This window comes from Protopterus annectens, chromosome 1.part2 (genome assembly GCF_019279795.1).
Source record: "Protopterus annectens isolate FY-2018-M chromosome 1.part2, PAN1.0, whole genome shotgun sequence".
NCBI classification, from domain to species: domain Eukaryota; kingdom Metazoa; phylum Chordata; order Ceratodontiformes; family Protopteridae; genus Protopterus; species Protopterus annectens.
Genome location: NC_056727.1, coordinates 620,627,638 through 620,641,716, shown reverse-complemented (window position 1 = coordinate 620,641,716; position 14,079 = coordinate 620,627,638). Strand labels below are relative to the sequence as shown.

Genomic DNA, 14,079 nt, shown 5'->3' with positions numbered 1-14,079 from the left:
TACCCAGACAGGGTGTCCCTCAGGACCAATCCTTCTTTTATGCCTAAGGTGGTATTCAGTGTGGCTCTTAACCAGGCCATTCACCTGCCAACATTTTACCCAAATCTGCAGAACAAGGGGGAGTGGATTCTGCATTCATTGGATGTACACAGACAACTAAGATTCTCCTTAAACAGGACCAGATCTCTAAGAAAGTGTGAGCAACTACTGGTAGCATTTGCTGCAGGGTCAGAGGGGAAGGCTATATCAAAGCAGACTATTTCTAAGTGGATAAGCCACTGCATTAGTTTCTGCTACTTGCACCATGATAAACCTGTCCCCAAGGGGATCAGATCACATTCCACCAGGGCTGCCTCTACTTCAGCAGTTTTTCTTAGAGGGATTCCAACCAAAGACATTCTAGAAGCTGCTACTTGGAGCTCTCTTCATACCTTCACAAAGCATTATCATTTGCCTCTCTTCTCCAAATCCAGGGCAGGCTTTGCCACTGCAGTTCTGCAGGGCCTTATAGCCGCTCCTAATGCTGTTTAGTTCCATCCTCCCATCCATAGCTTTGGGATTCTACCCAAATGTAATGACTGCATCAGTGAAACACGAAGAACATAGTACAGTTGTGTACACTTACCATAAATGTAGATGTTCGAGTGTATTCACTGTTGCAGTCCAGGTTACCCACCCGCCATCCCCCTTTCTATACCTTTTATTTCCTTCACTATACACAAAAGCCTTTGTGGTGTATTTGCTTTTATATGAAGGTAAAGTTTGTTTCTAAAAGTGCATTTATATATATTTACTGTTTATATATATATATATATATATATATATATATATATATATATATATATATATATATATATACATATACATATATATATATATATATCTGAAGTAGTTACCTCATTTGATCTGCAACCTGTGGGTGTCGGATCCGATCCGGCAGTTTTCCAAGATCCGAGCTCCTAGCTCCTCCTCCCTACCCATAATCCCCTACTACTAACCACATTACCCCAGATCATTTTTTGCCACGGCTGAAGAAGCTTCCCTGTGAAGAGCGCCTGGCTGGGTGAGATCATTGCTGGTTTTAAACCACTTTTTGTTTCAACCAAAGTTGTCATTGTGTGTGTGCTAGCCCCTTTTTCTACTCCTTGTGCTAGTTTTTGGTCCCTTTTGTTAATTTTAATCACTAGCTTACCTTCACTCCCCCTCCCCCTCCTAGTGTTTGGGTGTGTGAATAATGTCTGAAGGGCGAAATGTACTGAGTGTGACCACAAGCTTTCCCCAGCTGATGGCCACACGTGCCTGGGGCAGCCCATTTGTCAGAGGCCTGCCAGATCGCCTTCAACCGGGATAGGAAGAGCAAGCTGATCCTGGAGGAGTCGGCTTCTTCTTCCTCTCCCGTTTGAGCTCCAGCGGCCCGGCAGCCTGCTCGCCTGTCCCCTTAACTCTACCCGGGACTCAACCTCCCTCTTCGGGTTTGAGCTCTGTTAGAGAGAAGAGGCACAAGGATAAGGAAGGACATAAGTCCCACAAAAGGCGGGCAACCTCATCCTCTTAAGTCTCCGGATCCCCTCCTTGTTTCTCGCCGGAGGAGGTCTCCCGAGATCTTTGCCTCCGGCCTGCCGCATCTCCGAAGCGGATATGGATCAGATGATGCGTTGGTTCTTGCAGACCCAAATGCAGATGGGGATGCTCTTGCCTCCCCACCCCTGGGAGGATCACTCCTTCTCAGACTTGTTTTCGGGTCTCGGAGTCATCGGATCCAGGCCCTTTCGGACCTGGGGAATTGTCTGTGCCGATAGCTGTGGTCTCTTTGACGCCGACTATACCTTCAAGCTTGTCGGACCCGAGCTCTCGGGGCCAAGGGCTGAGCATCGGATCCGAGGGAGTTGCTGTGTCTCACACCTCTGCCTCTGCGCCGACTGCATTGGCTCCGACCCCGATCCCTTCCTCGGATCCAAGGAGATTGTTCTCAGAGGCTGGCGAGAGTGGCTCTCCTTCGGCTTTTGAGGTAGTGGAGAGGGTACTGTCGAGATCCTCCAGATCCCCGACCCGGGCTTTGGATCCACCACTGTATGAGGGTCTGTCTTCCATCATCCGTCCATCGGGACAGCCTGCCCAAGCCCTCCAGCTAGTTCCCGCGGAGGAACAACAACCCGTGGATGAGCCCTCTTCAGACAGCCCCACCGAGGAGGTCCCTCGGAAACATCGGTGCAAAAGGAGGCACCTGGACTCCCCGAGTCCGTTACCACAGACAGACTTAGATGATACGGAGGGTTCCTGAAGATGTCTCCTTTGGAGACATCATGGAAATGTTGCGTATCAGAGGTGGTCAGCCCAAAAGCCCTCCCTTGATGAGTCCGTGTTCCTGGAGGCCTTGAGGCAGGCCCATCTACCTCCTGGGTGTCCTCCGCCGACCCCTGGTGGACTTAATTACCACCGTGGAGCCAATATAAAGTCCTCAGCCCACCCACAGATAGACCGTCTTGGGTCAAAGGAACCCCGCTGATGCCATGTTGGTGGCGGCAGGAGAGTTCTTGGATAAGGAATCTCGGACGCTTGAACAGATTGGAGCGGATTTTTGCTTCAGCGACCTTTTACTATTAGGCTACAGCGAGACTTGATTAAGGAATGACAGTTCTGCCTTGTTTAGTCCGCTTCTCTAATCCCCAAAGATCCTTCTCCAGGAATCAGAGGGACAAAGAAGCTGTGGTTCCGTAAGTCTCAGCAATCCCATCCTGCTGCGGACCACAGAGGCAGAGGAGGACAAAGTGGGCCGCCCAGAGGCAGAGGGGGTCTAGAGAACCTTTCGGACAGACCAGCAACAGCCCTGAGGGCTTGCCCGACTGTCCTCTCTGGTTGTCAGAGCACCTGTCAAACTGGGAGTCCCTTACAACAGATCGATGGGTGCTCCAGATCATATCCAGAGGATACTCCAATCCTTTCATAAATCTTCCCCCCAAACCCAGACATCTCCCTGATGTCCCACCCGATCAAAGGGAGGCAACGGCTTTGGAGATTTCACCATCCAGCCTATCCCCCAGATCAGTCTGGATTGGGTTATTACTCCAGGTTCTTTTCGTGCCAAAACCTCAGACCCATCTTACACCTTTCTGCTCTGAACCTGTTCATACCCAAGGAAAAGTTCTGGATGGTCACTCTCCAATCAGTTCTCCCCCTTCTGCGGGAGAATGACTGGATGAGACCTCAAGGATGCGTATTACCACATCTTGATGGACAGACGATCCAGGTGGTTTCTCCGCGAGCCAGTCATTATCAATTCAGGGTTCTTCCATTCCTCACCTCAGCCCCGTGTTCACCAAGGTCATGGCAGTGGTTGCAGCCCACCTGAGACTCCAGGCGACTGGCTCACCAACAGGCATCAGCTCTGTGGCGAGATATTATGCTCTGTCTCTGGCCCACAACCTAGGCATCTCAGTGATCAAGCCCTAGAATTCATAGGGGCCAGGTTAATCTCCCGAGTTGTTCTAACGTCAGTCAGGCTGAACAGCTTGTCGATCAGGTGTTAGCCGAACCCTACTCCTCCGGCGGAGTTAGTCCTGAGGTCACTGGGGTCTATGTCAGCAGCGATTGGTCTCTCCAATGGACCCTTCAAGTCCAGTGGTCCCGATCCACCTGAGCAGGATGTGCAGGGACTCCCTTCTGTGGTGGTTACATGCGCAGGAACTCAGAGAAGGGAGGCGGGTGGGGGCATTGTTCAGGCAGATCCGTTCAAGGCACGTGGACTTACCTATTGCATATCAATGTCCTAGAGATGAGGAAGCTCTCCAGGACCTTCTCCCCTGGGACTATTGCAATCCAGACAGACAACATGTCAGTAGTCTGGTATATAAACAAACAAGGAGGACCAGATCTTATCCTGTGTCGAAGCCATGAGAGTGTGGAATGGGCAAAGTGGTCTCTGAAAAGCAGATCTTCCACAAATGGGGTCAGCCCTCCTTTAAACACAAAATGCAGTAGTCCATGCGGACTCCTTTATGCTTATCCCCCCCTCCCACTCATGATGAAATTCATCCAGAAAGCCTGTCGGTTGGGGAGCAGAGTTATCCTCATAGCCCCATTCTGGCCTCGACAGATCTGGTTCCCCTTTCTGCGGTCTCACAGTATGGCTCCTCCATGGATTCTGGATCCCAGTCCAGACCTAATCTCACATCCAGCGAGATGCCATACCCCAAACCTGGTCAATCTCAAACTTGCTGCTTGGTTGATCCAGTTCCATTAATGGCTAGGACTCCCGGTATCTTATCCCCCGTTAAGGCCATTCTGGTGGAGGCTCATAAACCGTCTACCAGAAAACTTTACAACAGTAAATAGGAACGTTTCACAATCTGGGCCAAAGACAAAGACTTGGACCCATTTACTGTCCCTATTCTGACTATTCTGGACTTCCTTTCCCTGCTTTTTAGGCAGGGAGCAAGTGCCTCCACGGTTAAGGTGCAGCTGGCAGCCATCTCCCATTTTCATGTGGGTTAGTGTCTACAAAGTTGTGCAAAACCTTCTTAAGAGGCGTTTTTCTTTGAAACCACCTGTAAAGACTGTGGTTCATCTCACTCTGGTCTTGCAAGCCTTGGGTTCCATTGAAGTTCTTATCTTGGAAAATGGCTTTGGTGGCTATTACTTCAGCCAAGAGGGTTTCAGAATTGCAAGCTCTGTGTATCAAACCTCCCTTATCTTTGTCCCTCAGGACTAACAGAATCCAATATTAATCAATCAATAAATCTTCCTGTATTTTTCCCAAATTTTCACAGCAAAGATGAATACACGTTGCACAAATTGGATGTACACAGACAACTGCGTTTTTACTTGTACAGGACTGGAGAGTTTCGCAAGTCGGACCAGTTGTTTATTTCTTATGCAAAGTCAGCCATGAGCAAGGCAATTGCTAAAGTGACTGTAGCAAATTGGATCTGTCAGTGCATTATGCTGGGATACACTTGGTCTGGTAAGCCAGCTCCAGTTGGCGTCCATGCTCATTCCACAAGATCTGTAGCTACCTCAACAGCCTTTTGGTCTAGGGTTCCAGTAGACGATATATGTTCAGCAGCTACCTGGTCCTCATCTTATACGTTCATTTCTCATTACAAGCTGGATATGATTTCCAGGAGTAGGGCTTCTTTTGGCTCCACGGTGCTTCGGAATATCCTTCCGTAAGGACCACCCAGGTTCTTGTCGGTTAGCTGGGGACTCTGTCCCACAGGTTGCAGATCAACTGAATTAACTACTTCAGATAAAGGAGTTATGTACTCACCATAACGTTCCATCTGAGTAGATACTTCATTTGTCTGCATGCCATCCCGAACCTGTCGGGAATTTTTCTGATCATTCGGAGTTGGTTTCTATCTCAAGTTGGTGAGGCAAAAAAAACGATCTGAGGTAATGTGGTTGGTAGTAGGGGATTATGGGTACGGGGGAGGAGCTAAGAGCTCAGATCTTGGAGCTTGGAAAGCTGCCGATCGGATCTGACACCCACAGGTTGCAGACAAATGAAGTATCTACTCAGATGGAACGTTATGGTGAGTACATAACTTCTTTTTTTTTGCTCCCCATTTGGGGGGGCACCTGACATCTAGGGCAAGAAAAACTGAATAAAATGGTGTTGGCTGCATGTTTTATACCCCTGACGACCTGACGTCATGGAAGAGGAGACAGCAACCAACGCAGGACCCAAGACTTTATTCAGGCCGACTGAGGGCAGCCTGCCAGCAGATTACCCAAATGTAATGACTGAACAGTGAGTACACTCGAACATCTACATTTGTGGTAAGTGTACACAACTGTACTTTCTCCAGTTCGATCCTCGGCTGGGGTGCCTTCTGTGTGGAGTCTGCATGTCCTCCCTCTGGTCGCGTGGGTTTCCTCCGGGTACTCCGGTTTCCTCCCACATCACAAAGAAATGCTGTAGGTGGATTGGACACTCTAAATTCACCCTAGGCATGAGTGTGTGCATGTGTGTGCCTTCTGTGGAAGGTTGGGTGCCGGGCTGGCAACTCGACACCGTAAAACTCCACTGCCAGTAATGAGCGGACAGGTGATCCGCTGTGGCGACCCCTAACCAGGAAAAGCCGAAAGAAGAAGAAGATTTTGTTAGGCAGTTAAACCTGCCTGCACAGGCCTGCAAACAACAGCAGCAGAATTAAAAACAGATTTGTTTCTGCTCTGTCTGTGTTGGTAATGTGTCCCTGCGTTTCTGTAACGTAAGGGAATATGTTCTTTTAGCTCTTGCTAAGTGCTTTATGGCTTTGAAAAATAACAATTTGCTTGCTGAAAAGTTATCATAATGGAAATACCCAATTTTATGAAGTTAAATGAAAAATATTTTTTACTTGGGCACACAGCATACGACTGAGTTCTTGTTTGTAATTCAGGTACTAGAATATATATCCGATTGACTTATACTGATCATGTATAGCTTGTAGTCTGCATCCTGTTCAGCTACAGCAAGTCATTGTTAGAATATCTGTCAGCACCCAGTTCCCTGACACTTTTTCTTTTACATCAGTGTAGATTGTAGTTGTTTTATAAATTCAAAGACTTTGGAGTTAATAATATATTACAGGACAGGTTTTGGAGGGAATCCCCTTACAATAGCCTATTATTATGCAATTTTCTTTTTGTTATTTTTAAGTCAATGGTGTAAGTGTTAGCCAATTGTTGTTGATATTTTGCTTGCCTTTCACAAGCTCAACAGTGATCATCAGATTGTAGAAGGCAAAATGTTTCTAAACTAACTGCTACATTTTTGAACTCCAGTTATAGCATTTCTATCAAACTGAGACTTTTTTTTAAATTAAATATTTTTGTCTCGTGGGGGGCATTTTGTTAGCTATCTCCTCTATACATTATGTACAGTGGATATAAAAAGTTTACACACCCCTGTTATAATGCCAGGTTTTTGTGATGTAAAAAATGAGACTACAATAAATCATTTCAAAACTTTTCCCACCTTTAATGTGACCTATAACCTGTACAATTCAATTGAAAAACAAACAAATCTGTCAGGGGGAAAATATAAAAAATAAAAAATGTACAATATGCTGGTTGCATAAGTGTGCAAACCCTTAAACTAATTCTTTGTTGTGTGTGCACACCCTTAACCTAATACTTTGTTGAAGCACCTTTTGATTTAATTACATCATTCAGTCTTCTTGGGTAGGAGTCTTATCAGCATGGTACATCTTGACTTGGTAATATTTGCCCATTCTTCCTTGCAAAAGCACTCCAAATCTGTCAGATTGCAAGGGCATCTCTTGTGCACAACCCTCTTCAGGTCACCTCACAGGTTTTCTATTGAATTTAGGTTTGGGTTTTGACTGGGCCATTCCAAAACTTTGGTGAAGCCATTCTTTTGTTGATTTGGATGTATGCTTGGGGTCACTATTGTGTTGAAAGGTGAAATTCCTCTTCATCTTCAGCTGTCTAGCAGATAAACACACATAAGCATGAACAGGAACACCACTGCTGAACACAAAACATTTATTAACACATTCTGGTACCTTGGCTTCTTGCCTTCTGCTGGAACATTTTAATTTCACAATTGAGTCCCTATATATACACCTCTCTTTTCCAATTAATTAATTAATCATGTTGACAATTTAATAATTATAATGCTACTAAACCAGTATTTAAAGTGAACTGTACTTCAATAAACATCATACAGACTTGTAAAGTATTATACTTTTAAAGTATTGCACTTTTTAAAACTATTGCACTTCCCTTTTACATTTGATAGCACCTGATGTTCAAAACAAATATAAATGCATGATACCAATGCATTTTAATGCATTTTCAATATACCTTTTATGAATACATCCTTGGATGCATCTTTTTTTCATATATATGTGTGTGTATATAAGGGTCTATATGACTTGGTCGACAGTTCATATGATCGACTGTTTATTTGGTCGACAGTTCATTTGATCGACAAGCATTTTCCCCCTTCCCCAATGTTGTGTGACCCTGGAGTTGATATATATAGTTAGGGGGTGTGTGGGGGGCACAGCCCCCCACATTGGGGTGTGGGGGTGAAGCCCCACCAAAAATGCTTGTCGATCAAATGAACTGTCGACCAAATAAACAGTCGATCATATGAACTGTCGACCAAGTCATATAGACCCATATATATATATATATATATATATATATATATATATATATATATAATGTATGTGTATCTACAACCAAAAAACTGCATCAAATCCATGACTGTACATTTACATTGCATTCAACTATATCCCTTGCTTATCTAACTGTAATAAAATATTGTATTATATATTTTTTAATAATAATTATATTTTAATTAATATTTAGGATTGATGTTTTTAAAGTATTTATGTAATAAAATTTAATTATTAGTATGATCTTTAATAATAATTTTAAAGTTAGTAATTATTTTAGCTGAATCCACAAGAATAGAATGAAACTGTAGTGATAAATATTCATGAGCCCACATAGGGAATGATTTCTGTATTTGAAATGAAATTAAGGGATTTCATTGGTTTATTATTGTAAAAAGTTGTATAAATGCAATTAAGACAATTAACTCATCTGATGAAGTCTGAATTGTGTGGACAAAAACGCATGGTTGTATTCAAGGGTTCATGTGGCTTTTTTATTTGCGTGTAGAATAAAGCAAAGATATTATTCCAGTTCGTGCTTGCAGTCTCCGTAATCACAGCATTTCTTTTGATTTTATTATATATAATGCAATACTATAACCTTGAATTTCCTTCTGATTTCAATTACATTTAAATATGTATTTATATAGAAAACTCACATCCCAATTCATATAATTATTTCATTTGTGACATGTTTTTTATCAACATTTTTAAATAAATATCAATTTTCTATGTTTTCTTAAACGCTCTCAAAAATAAAAATGCAATGAAACAACATTTAAGTAACGTAAAGATGCCTATTGCACTTTGCTCTCCTTATTAAATATTCATATTGTTTTCCAAATTCATTCCATGGGGATGTAAAGTATGGAAATCATTCTACTCTCTTTAGTCTGTTTAGTTGTTTTTTGAAATTTCTCCTATTGGTTGTGCTATAACATTGAAAAATAAACTCCTATCTGACCCTTGATGCTTGGACGTATGTGCATAGCGACAGGACTTTCTAACCTCTTCCTTCTTACATCACTCAAATGATTTCTAGCAGATGCCTGAAGGTTTTGGGCCAAAAGTGACTGGTATTTGGAACTGTTCATAATTCCCTCCACCTTGACTAAAGTCCCATTTCCAACTGAAGAAAAGCAACCTCAAAGCATGATACTGCAACCACCATGCTTCCCCATGGGGATGGTGTTCTTTTGGTGATGCAAAGTGTTGATGTTATGTTGTCCTATCTCGCCTTCATTCGTGCTGGTTGGATTTGGAGCCAATCCTCGGCTCTGACTCTGCCACATACCAAAGCTCAAGACCTGCTACTGGCTCGAGGCTACAACCTATCCCAGGATGCCTAGCGGCTGTTACCCAGATCTTGTTTGCCGCTTGAAACATCAGGATTGTCTTCACTGGCTCAGGCTAGTTATTACTTTTATTATGTATTTTTTTCTATATCTTTGACAAAAACTGTTTTATTAGAGTGTGTTGATACGTTCCCTTACTAAGTCGTGTGCTCGTGTGTGTTGTTTTCATTACTTGGGTGTGTTCTTCGGCTGTTTCTCCTTAGGGCCCTTATCTTCTTCTGTACCCTTAGAGAATCTGTTTAATTTAGAGAATTCTTTCTCTTTAGCCCGTTTTTTCTTAAAGCAGTAAAAAATCCTGAAATGACACTATGGCTGAGGTTATGCAGAAAAGCAACTGTAGCATTAAAAATAACATTTAATTTATTCAAGACAACAAAAACAAAAGGCCTGAGTACAATGATAAGCGCTTTCAGCGAGACTTCACCTTCATCACATCATAGTGTACAGGGGTCCCCATTGGTTAAAATAATAGATATCCAATCAAGTTACTTTCAGCTGGCGCACCTACATGAATTAGCAAATCAAAAATACTAGGTATAAAACCAGAAGTGTGATGACACAACACACATCTAACCAGTCCTGAGTTAAAGTGAGGTTTCCAGCCTATTAGTCTTGACCAATAGTAAGAGATCTAAACAATACGTAATCCCTTGTTGAAGGCAACATGTCATAAAAACAAAATGCAAAATAGTCAAAAAGATCTGTAATCGCATTATACCAAAAGGTTGATTCTTATTCATTCAGGTCCTAATTATGCAACAGTATTCTTGACCATAATTTATAAAAAGTTTAAATCTTCTTGGTTGGTATTTAAACTAATAAAATATTAACAGCTTGTAAAAGTGTAAAACACATAAGACCGCTTCCTCTTCTGTAGCTACCTACATTATACCTGGTCAAAAAATCTATAACAATGACAGAGGGGGTATATCAATTCATAATATTCATAATAATAAAGATAATGCATCAAATAAACAGGAAATCTGTGTGTTTTGAATAAAGTATAGGATGAACTAGGTCATATTGGTGTACTGGAACAATATAAATATTATCAAATACAAAATAACTGTACTGAGGTGCTTTGAATAGAACTTTATAAGAAAACACATAGTCTGCTACTGCCCGCATTCACGGCTGTGAAGATGGAATACTTAAAACAGTGGTTCTGTGCAAATGTCCCTTCTATGATAAGACGAACTATAAGTGCAGCCTTCATAACGCTGATATTCAGCAAAACTGTATAGTATGTTATTTGTATACAGATTCATGGAAATTTATATCCGCCCGCTTTTGCTGCTGCAGACAAAAGAATAGATATTTAATTTTTCATTAAACATGAAATTAACACCAGAAGCCATCTGCATTCTCGGTTATGGCCAGTCAAGGTGAAATAAAGGATATAATGGCCAATCCATAAAAAGCCAGTCGGCTTTCCAGTAAACTCTAATGTACAAATCAATGGATCAGCCAATGAAAAACGAAAATGAAAAATGAAAGCCAATCATACATCTTAGGACAAGGACCGTCCACATTCGGTGCTACGGCCAATCAAAATGATTGATTAGACTTGATAACCAATATCCACGAGAGGCCAATAATTTTTGGCTAGATTTCAGTTAACCAATCAATAGCTTGGCCAATGAGCAGAGAAAATAAGAAAAAAGAACCAATCACTGGAATTATATAAATAAATATGGGCGAGGACTCATGTCAGCTGCATTGAAACATATTTAATTGCATTTAGGTACATAATAATATTGCATATAAGTGCATAGGGTTAACAGTTGCACTAATGTCCACCCATAAACCCTTATTCATAAGGGAAATACATGGAAGGGGAATTATAAACTGAGTTATAAGTGCAGCCTTCATAATGCTGACATTCAGTAAAGCTGTGTAGTATATTATTTGTATACAAATGCATGGTTATTTTTATCCACCCGCTTTTTACGGCCTATAAAAGTAAAAAACTGGATGTGCTGGCCAATCGGCTTTCCACTAGACTCTAGTGAACAAATCAATAGATCAGCCAATAAAAAAGAAAGATGAAGAAGGAAAGCCAATCATAAGTCTCAAGGCAAGAACCGTCCTCATTTGCTGCTACGGCCAATCAAAATAATTGATTTAACTTAATGACCAATCCACAAGAGGCCAATAAATTGCTAGCTAAGTTTCAGTTAACCAATCAATAGCTCTGCCAGTGAGCCGAGAGAATTAAAAAAAAGAACCAGTCACCGGGATTGTGTAAATAATGAGCGAAGACTTATGTCAACTGCATATTCAAATACATATAAGCATATAGATGCATAAAGATAACAGTTACACTAATGTCCACCCATAAACCCTTGTACAAAAGGGAATCCTAACTAATATTGTGCAAGACACATTAAGGGTTATTCAAAATACGTTTTTAATGCTACCTGGCACTTGCAAAAGTTATCGGCAGATATGTAGCTAATCTTAGAAAAACATAAAAGTATATATAAAAATTGAAAAATATATAATGTATCTGTAAAAATATAATAATAAACTGGAGAGTTCCGAAGTTCGGCTTTTGGCGTTTTTTCAGTAGTTTGGTGGTTATTGTGGTTCGTTGGCATATAATGTATCTGTGTTCGAGGGTCTGAGTATCGAGATGTTACAAGTTAGTTAGGTCTATCCATAGTGGCCAATAAACATTCGGCTAGTTTCATACAGACAGGTCAATGACTTGTCCAATGAACAATGAGGATAGAAAAACAAGCCAATCTCAAGAATAGAGAATTCATAATTAGGTGGGCCTATATCAACTGCACAGAGATATATTCAAAAACATAATTTATAATATGAGTATGCAAATTGCAGTCAATGAGAGGTAACAATCAGGGCTAAAGACAAATCACAAAAAGGCCACTACGCCTATAAATAATTCCAGATATTTCTAAATAAACAAATTTACTGTGTGACCAATGAGCATTGCAGATTGGTAAAATTAGCCAATCACAAAATGTAGAAAAAATAATACATGCTGCTATAAATAATTCCAGATATTTCTAAATAAACACATTCACTGTGTGACCAATGAGCATTGCAGAATGGTAAAATTAGCAAATCACAAAATGTAGAAAAAATAATACATGCTGCTTTCACCATATTCTGAAAGGGAAAAAAAGGGAAAAAAACATATCTAACAACATAAAGACATAGTAAATAACTATCAAGATCCCATACTTTGAGATAATAGATACGGGAACAATATCTAAAGTTAAATCATAAACATGTCATTTCATTCAATAATACTTATCGGCTGGAGATTGTTAAAATATGTAGACCATTATGTCAGGCTTAACAAATCTAATCAATAAAACCAAAATAAAGTGCGTATTCAAAAAAAAAAAAAAATATATATATATATATATATATATATATATATATATAGGATGTATCAGTATATAAATTTCCTAATAAAATCCTAAAAGGATCAAGAAAAAAATAATTCATAAAAATATAAGAATCAAAAGTACTTTCAAAAAACAACAAATCAAAATCATAAAAGACTGTAAAAAGGGGGATCCAATACTCATAAATTTAGAGAATGAATTGAAATATTATTTAGCTATTGTAAGATGTCTATTTTTAAGGACTGGTTTAAGAGGTATCACATTATTCAGGCCTGGAAAGTGGGTACTCCTCAAATTCATGATCCATTTCATTTCACATAGTACGATGAGGGTAGTCTCCTCCCCTAGATGTTCATTGCATTACTTCAATTACTTCATCCAACACACAGGTTTTTGTTCAAAGTGCAATATGACCCGCAAGGCTATTATGTGGGTAGCATTTAGAGATGTCTCTAATGTGTCATAGGATTCTGTTGTTAAATTGTTGATCAGTCTTTCCTATATAGAAGGAGGAGCAATTACAGCATGTTGCTAAATAAACCAGATACTGTGTGGTACAGGTAGCTGCTGCTTTAAAATGATAAGTTTTGTTGGTTTTCAGATGTATGAAGAAATTGCTTCTATCAATGTCTTTGTAGGCTTTACATCTCCCATACTGGTGTGTTCCTTCATTGATGGCTGGTGCTCTTCGTTGGAAGCCGTCCTTGTTACACAACAACTGTTTGATTACTCTTGCTTTTAAAGACAAACCTAGGAGTGTCTCAAACAATATCTTTAATCCTGTCATTTTCAAGTAGCATTCTCCAGAATTTCTTGATAATTTGACATATTTCTTTATTGTCTGAACTATAAGTCAGACTACAATTAACTTTGTTGGAATGTGTGGGTCTATTTGCTATCAAATTAGTGGTGTCTGTAACTCTAAAAATGTGAAAAATAGGGATGTACTCTGTTATGTACCTCAGTAGATAAGTTGGAATTTCTCTATAGGTCTTTACTTCTGTAACCTCTTGTCTTGAGGTTTGACAGAAGTGAGAGACATTCAGAATCATACACTTCTTCTTCAGTACACAGCCTGGAAGCTCTTGACATCTGATTTTCAAAAATATTTTTGAAAATTTGGCCTGGGTGCATGCTGTCTCTGTGCACTGTGCCAAGTGGACTTTCGGTGGATCTTAGTATACAGACCGGTATCATTGTCTAGGGTTAGAG

At 40.6% G+C, this 14,079-nt stretch overlaps 1 protein-coding gene across 1 annotated transcript in view; it reads left to right on the top strand.

Moving 5' to 3' along the window:
• LOC122792395 (NLR family CARD domain-containing protein 4-like) overlaps positions 1-14,079 on the top strand; it is a 388,096-nt gene that overhangs the window by 13,262 nt on the left and 360,755 nt on the right. The window lies entirely within an intron of this gene.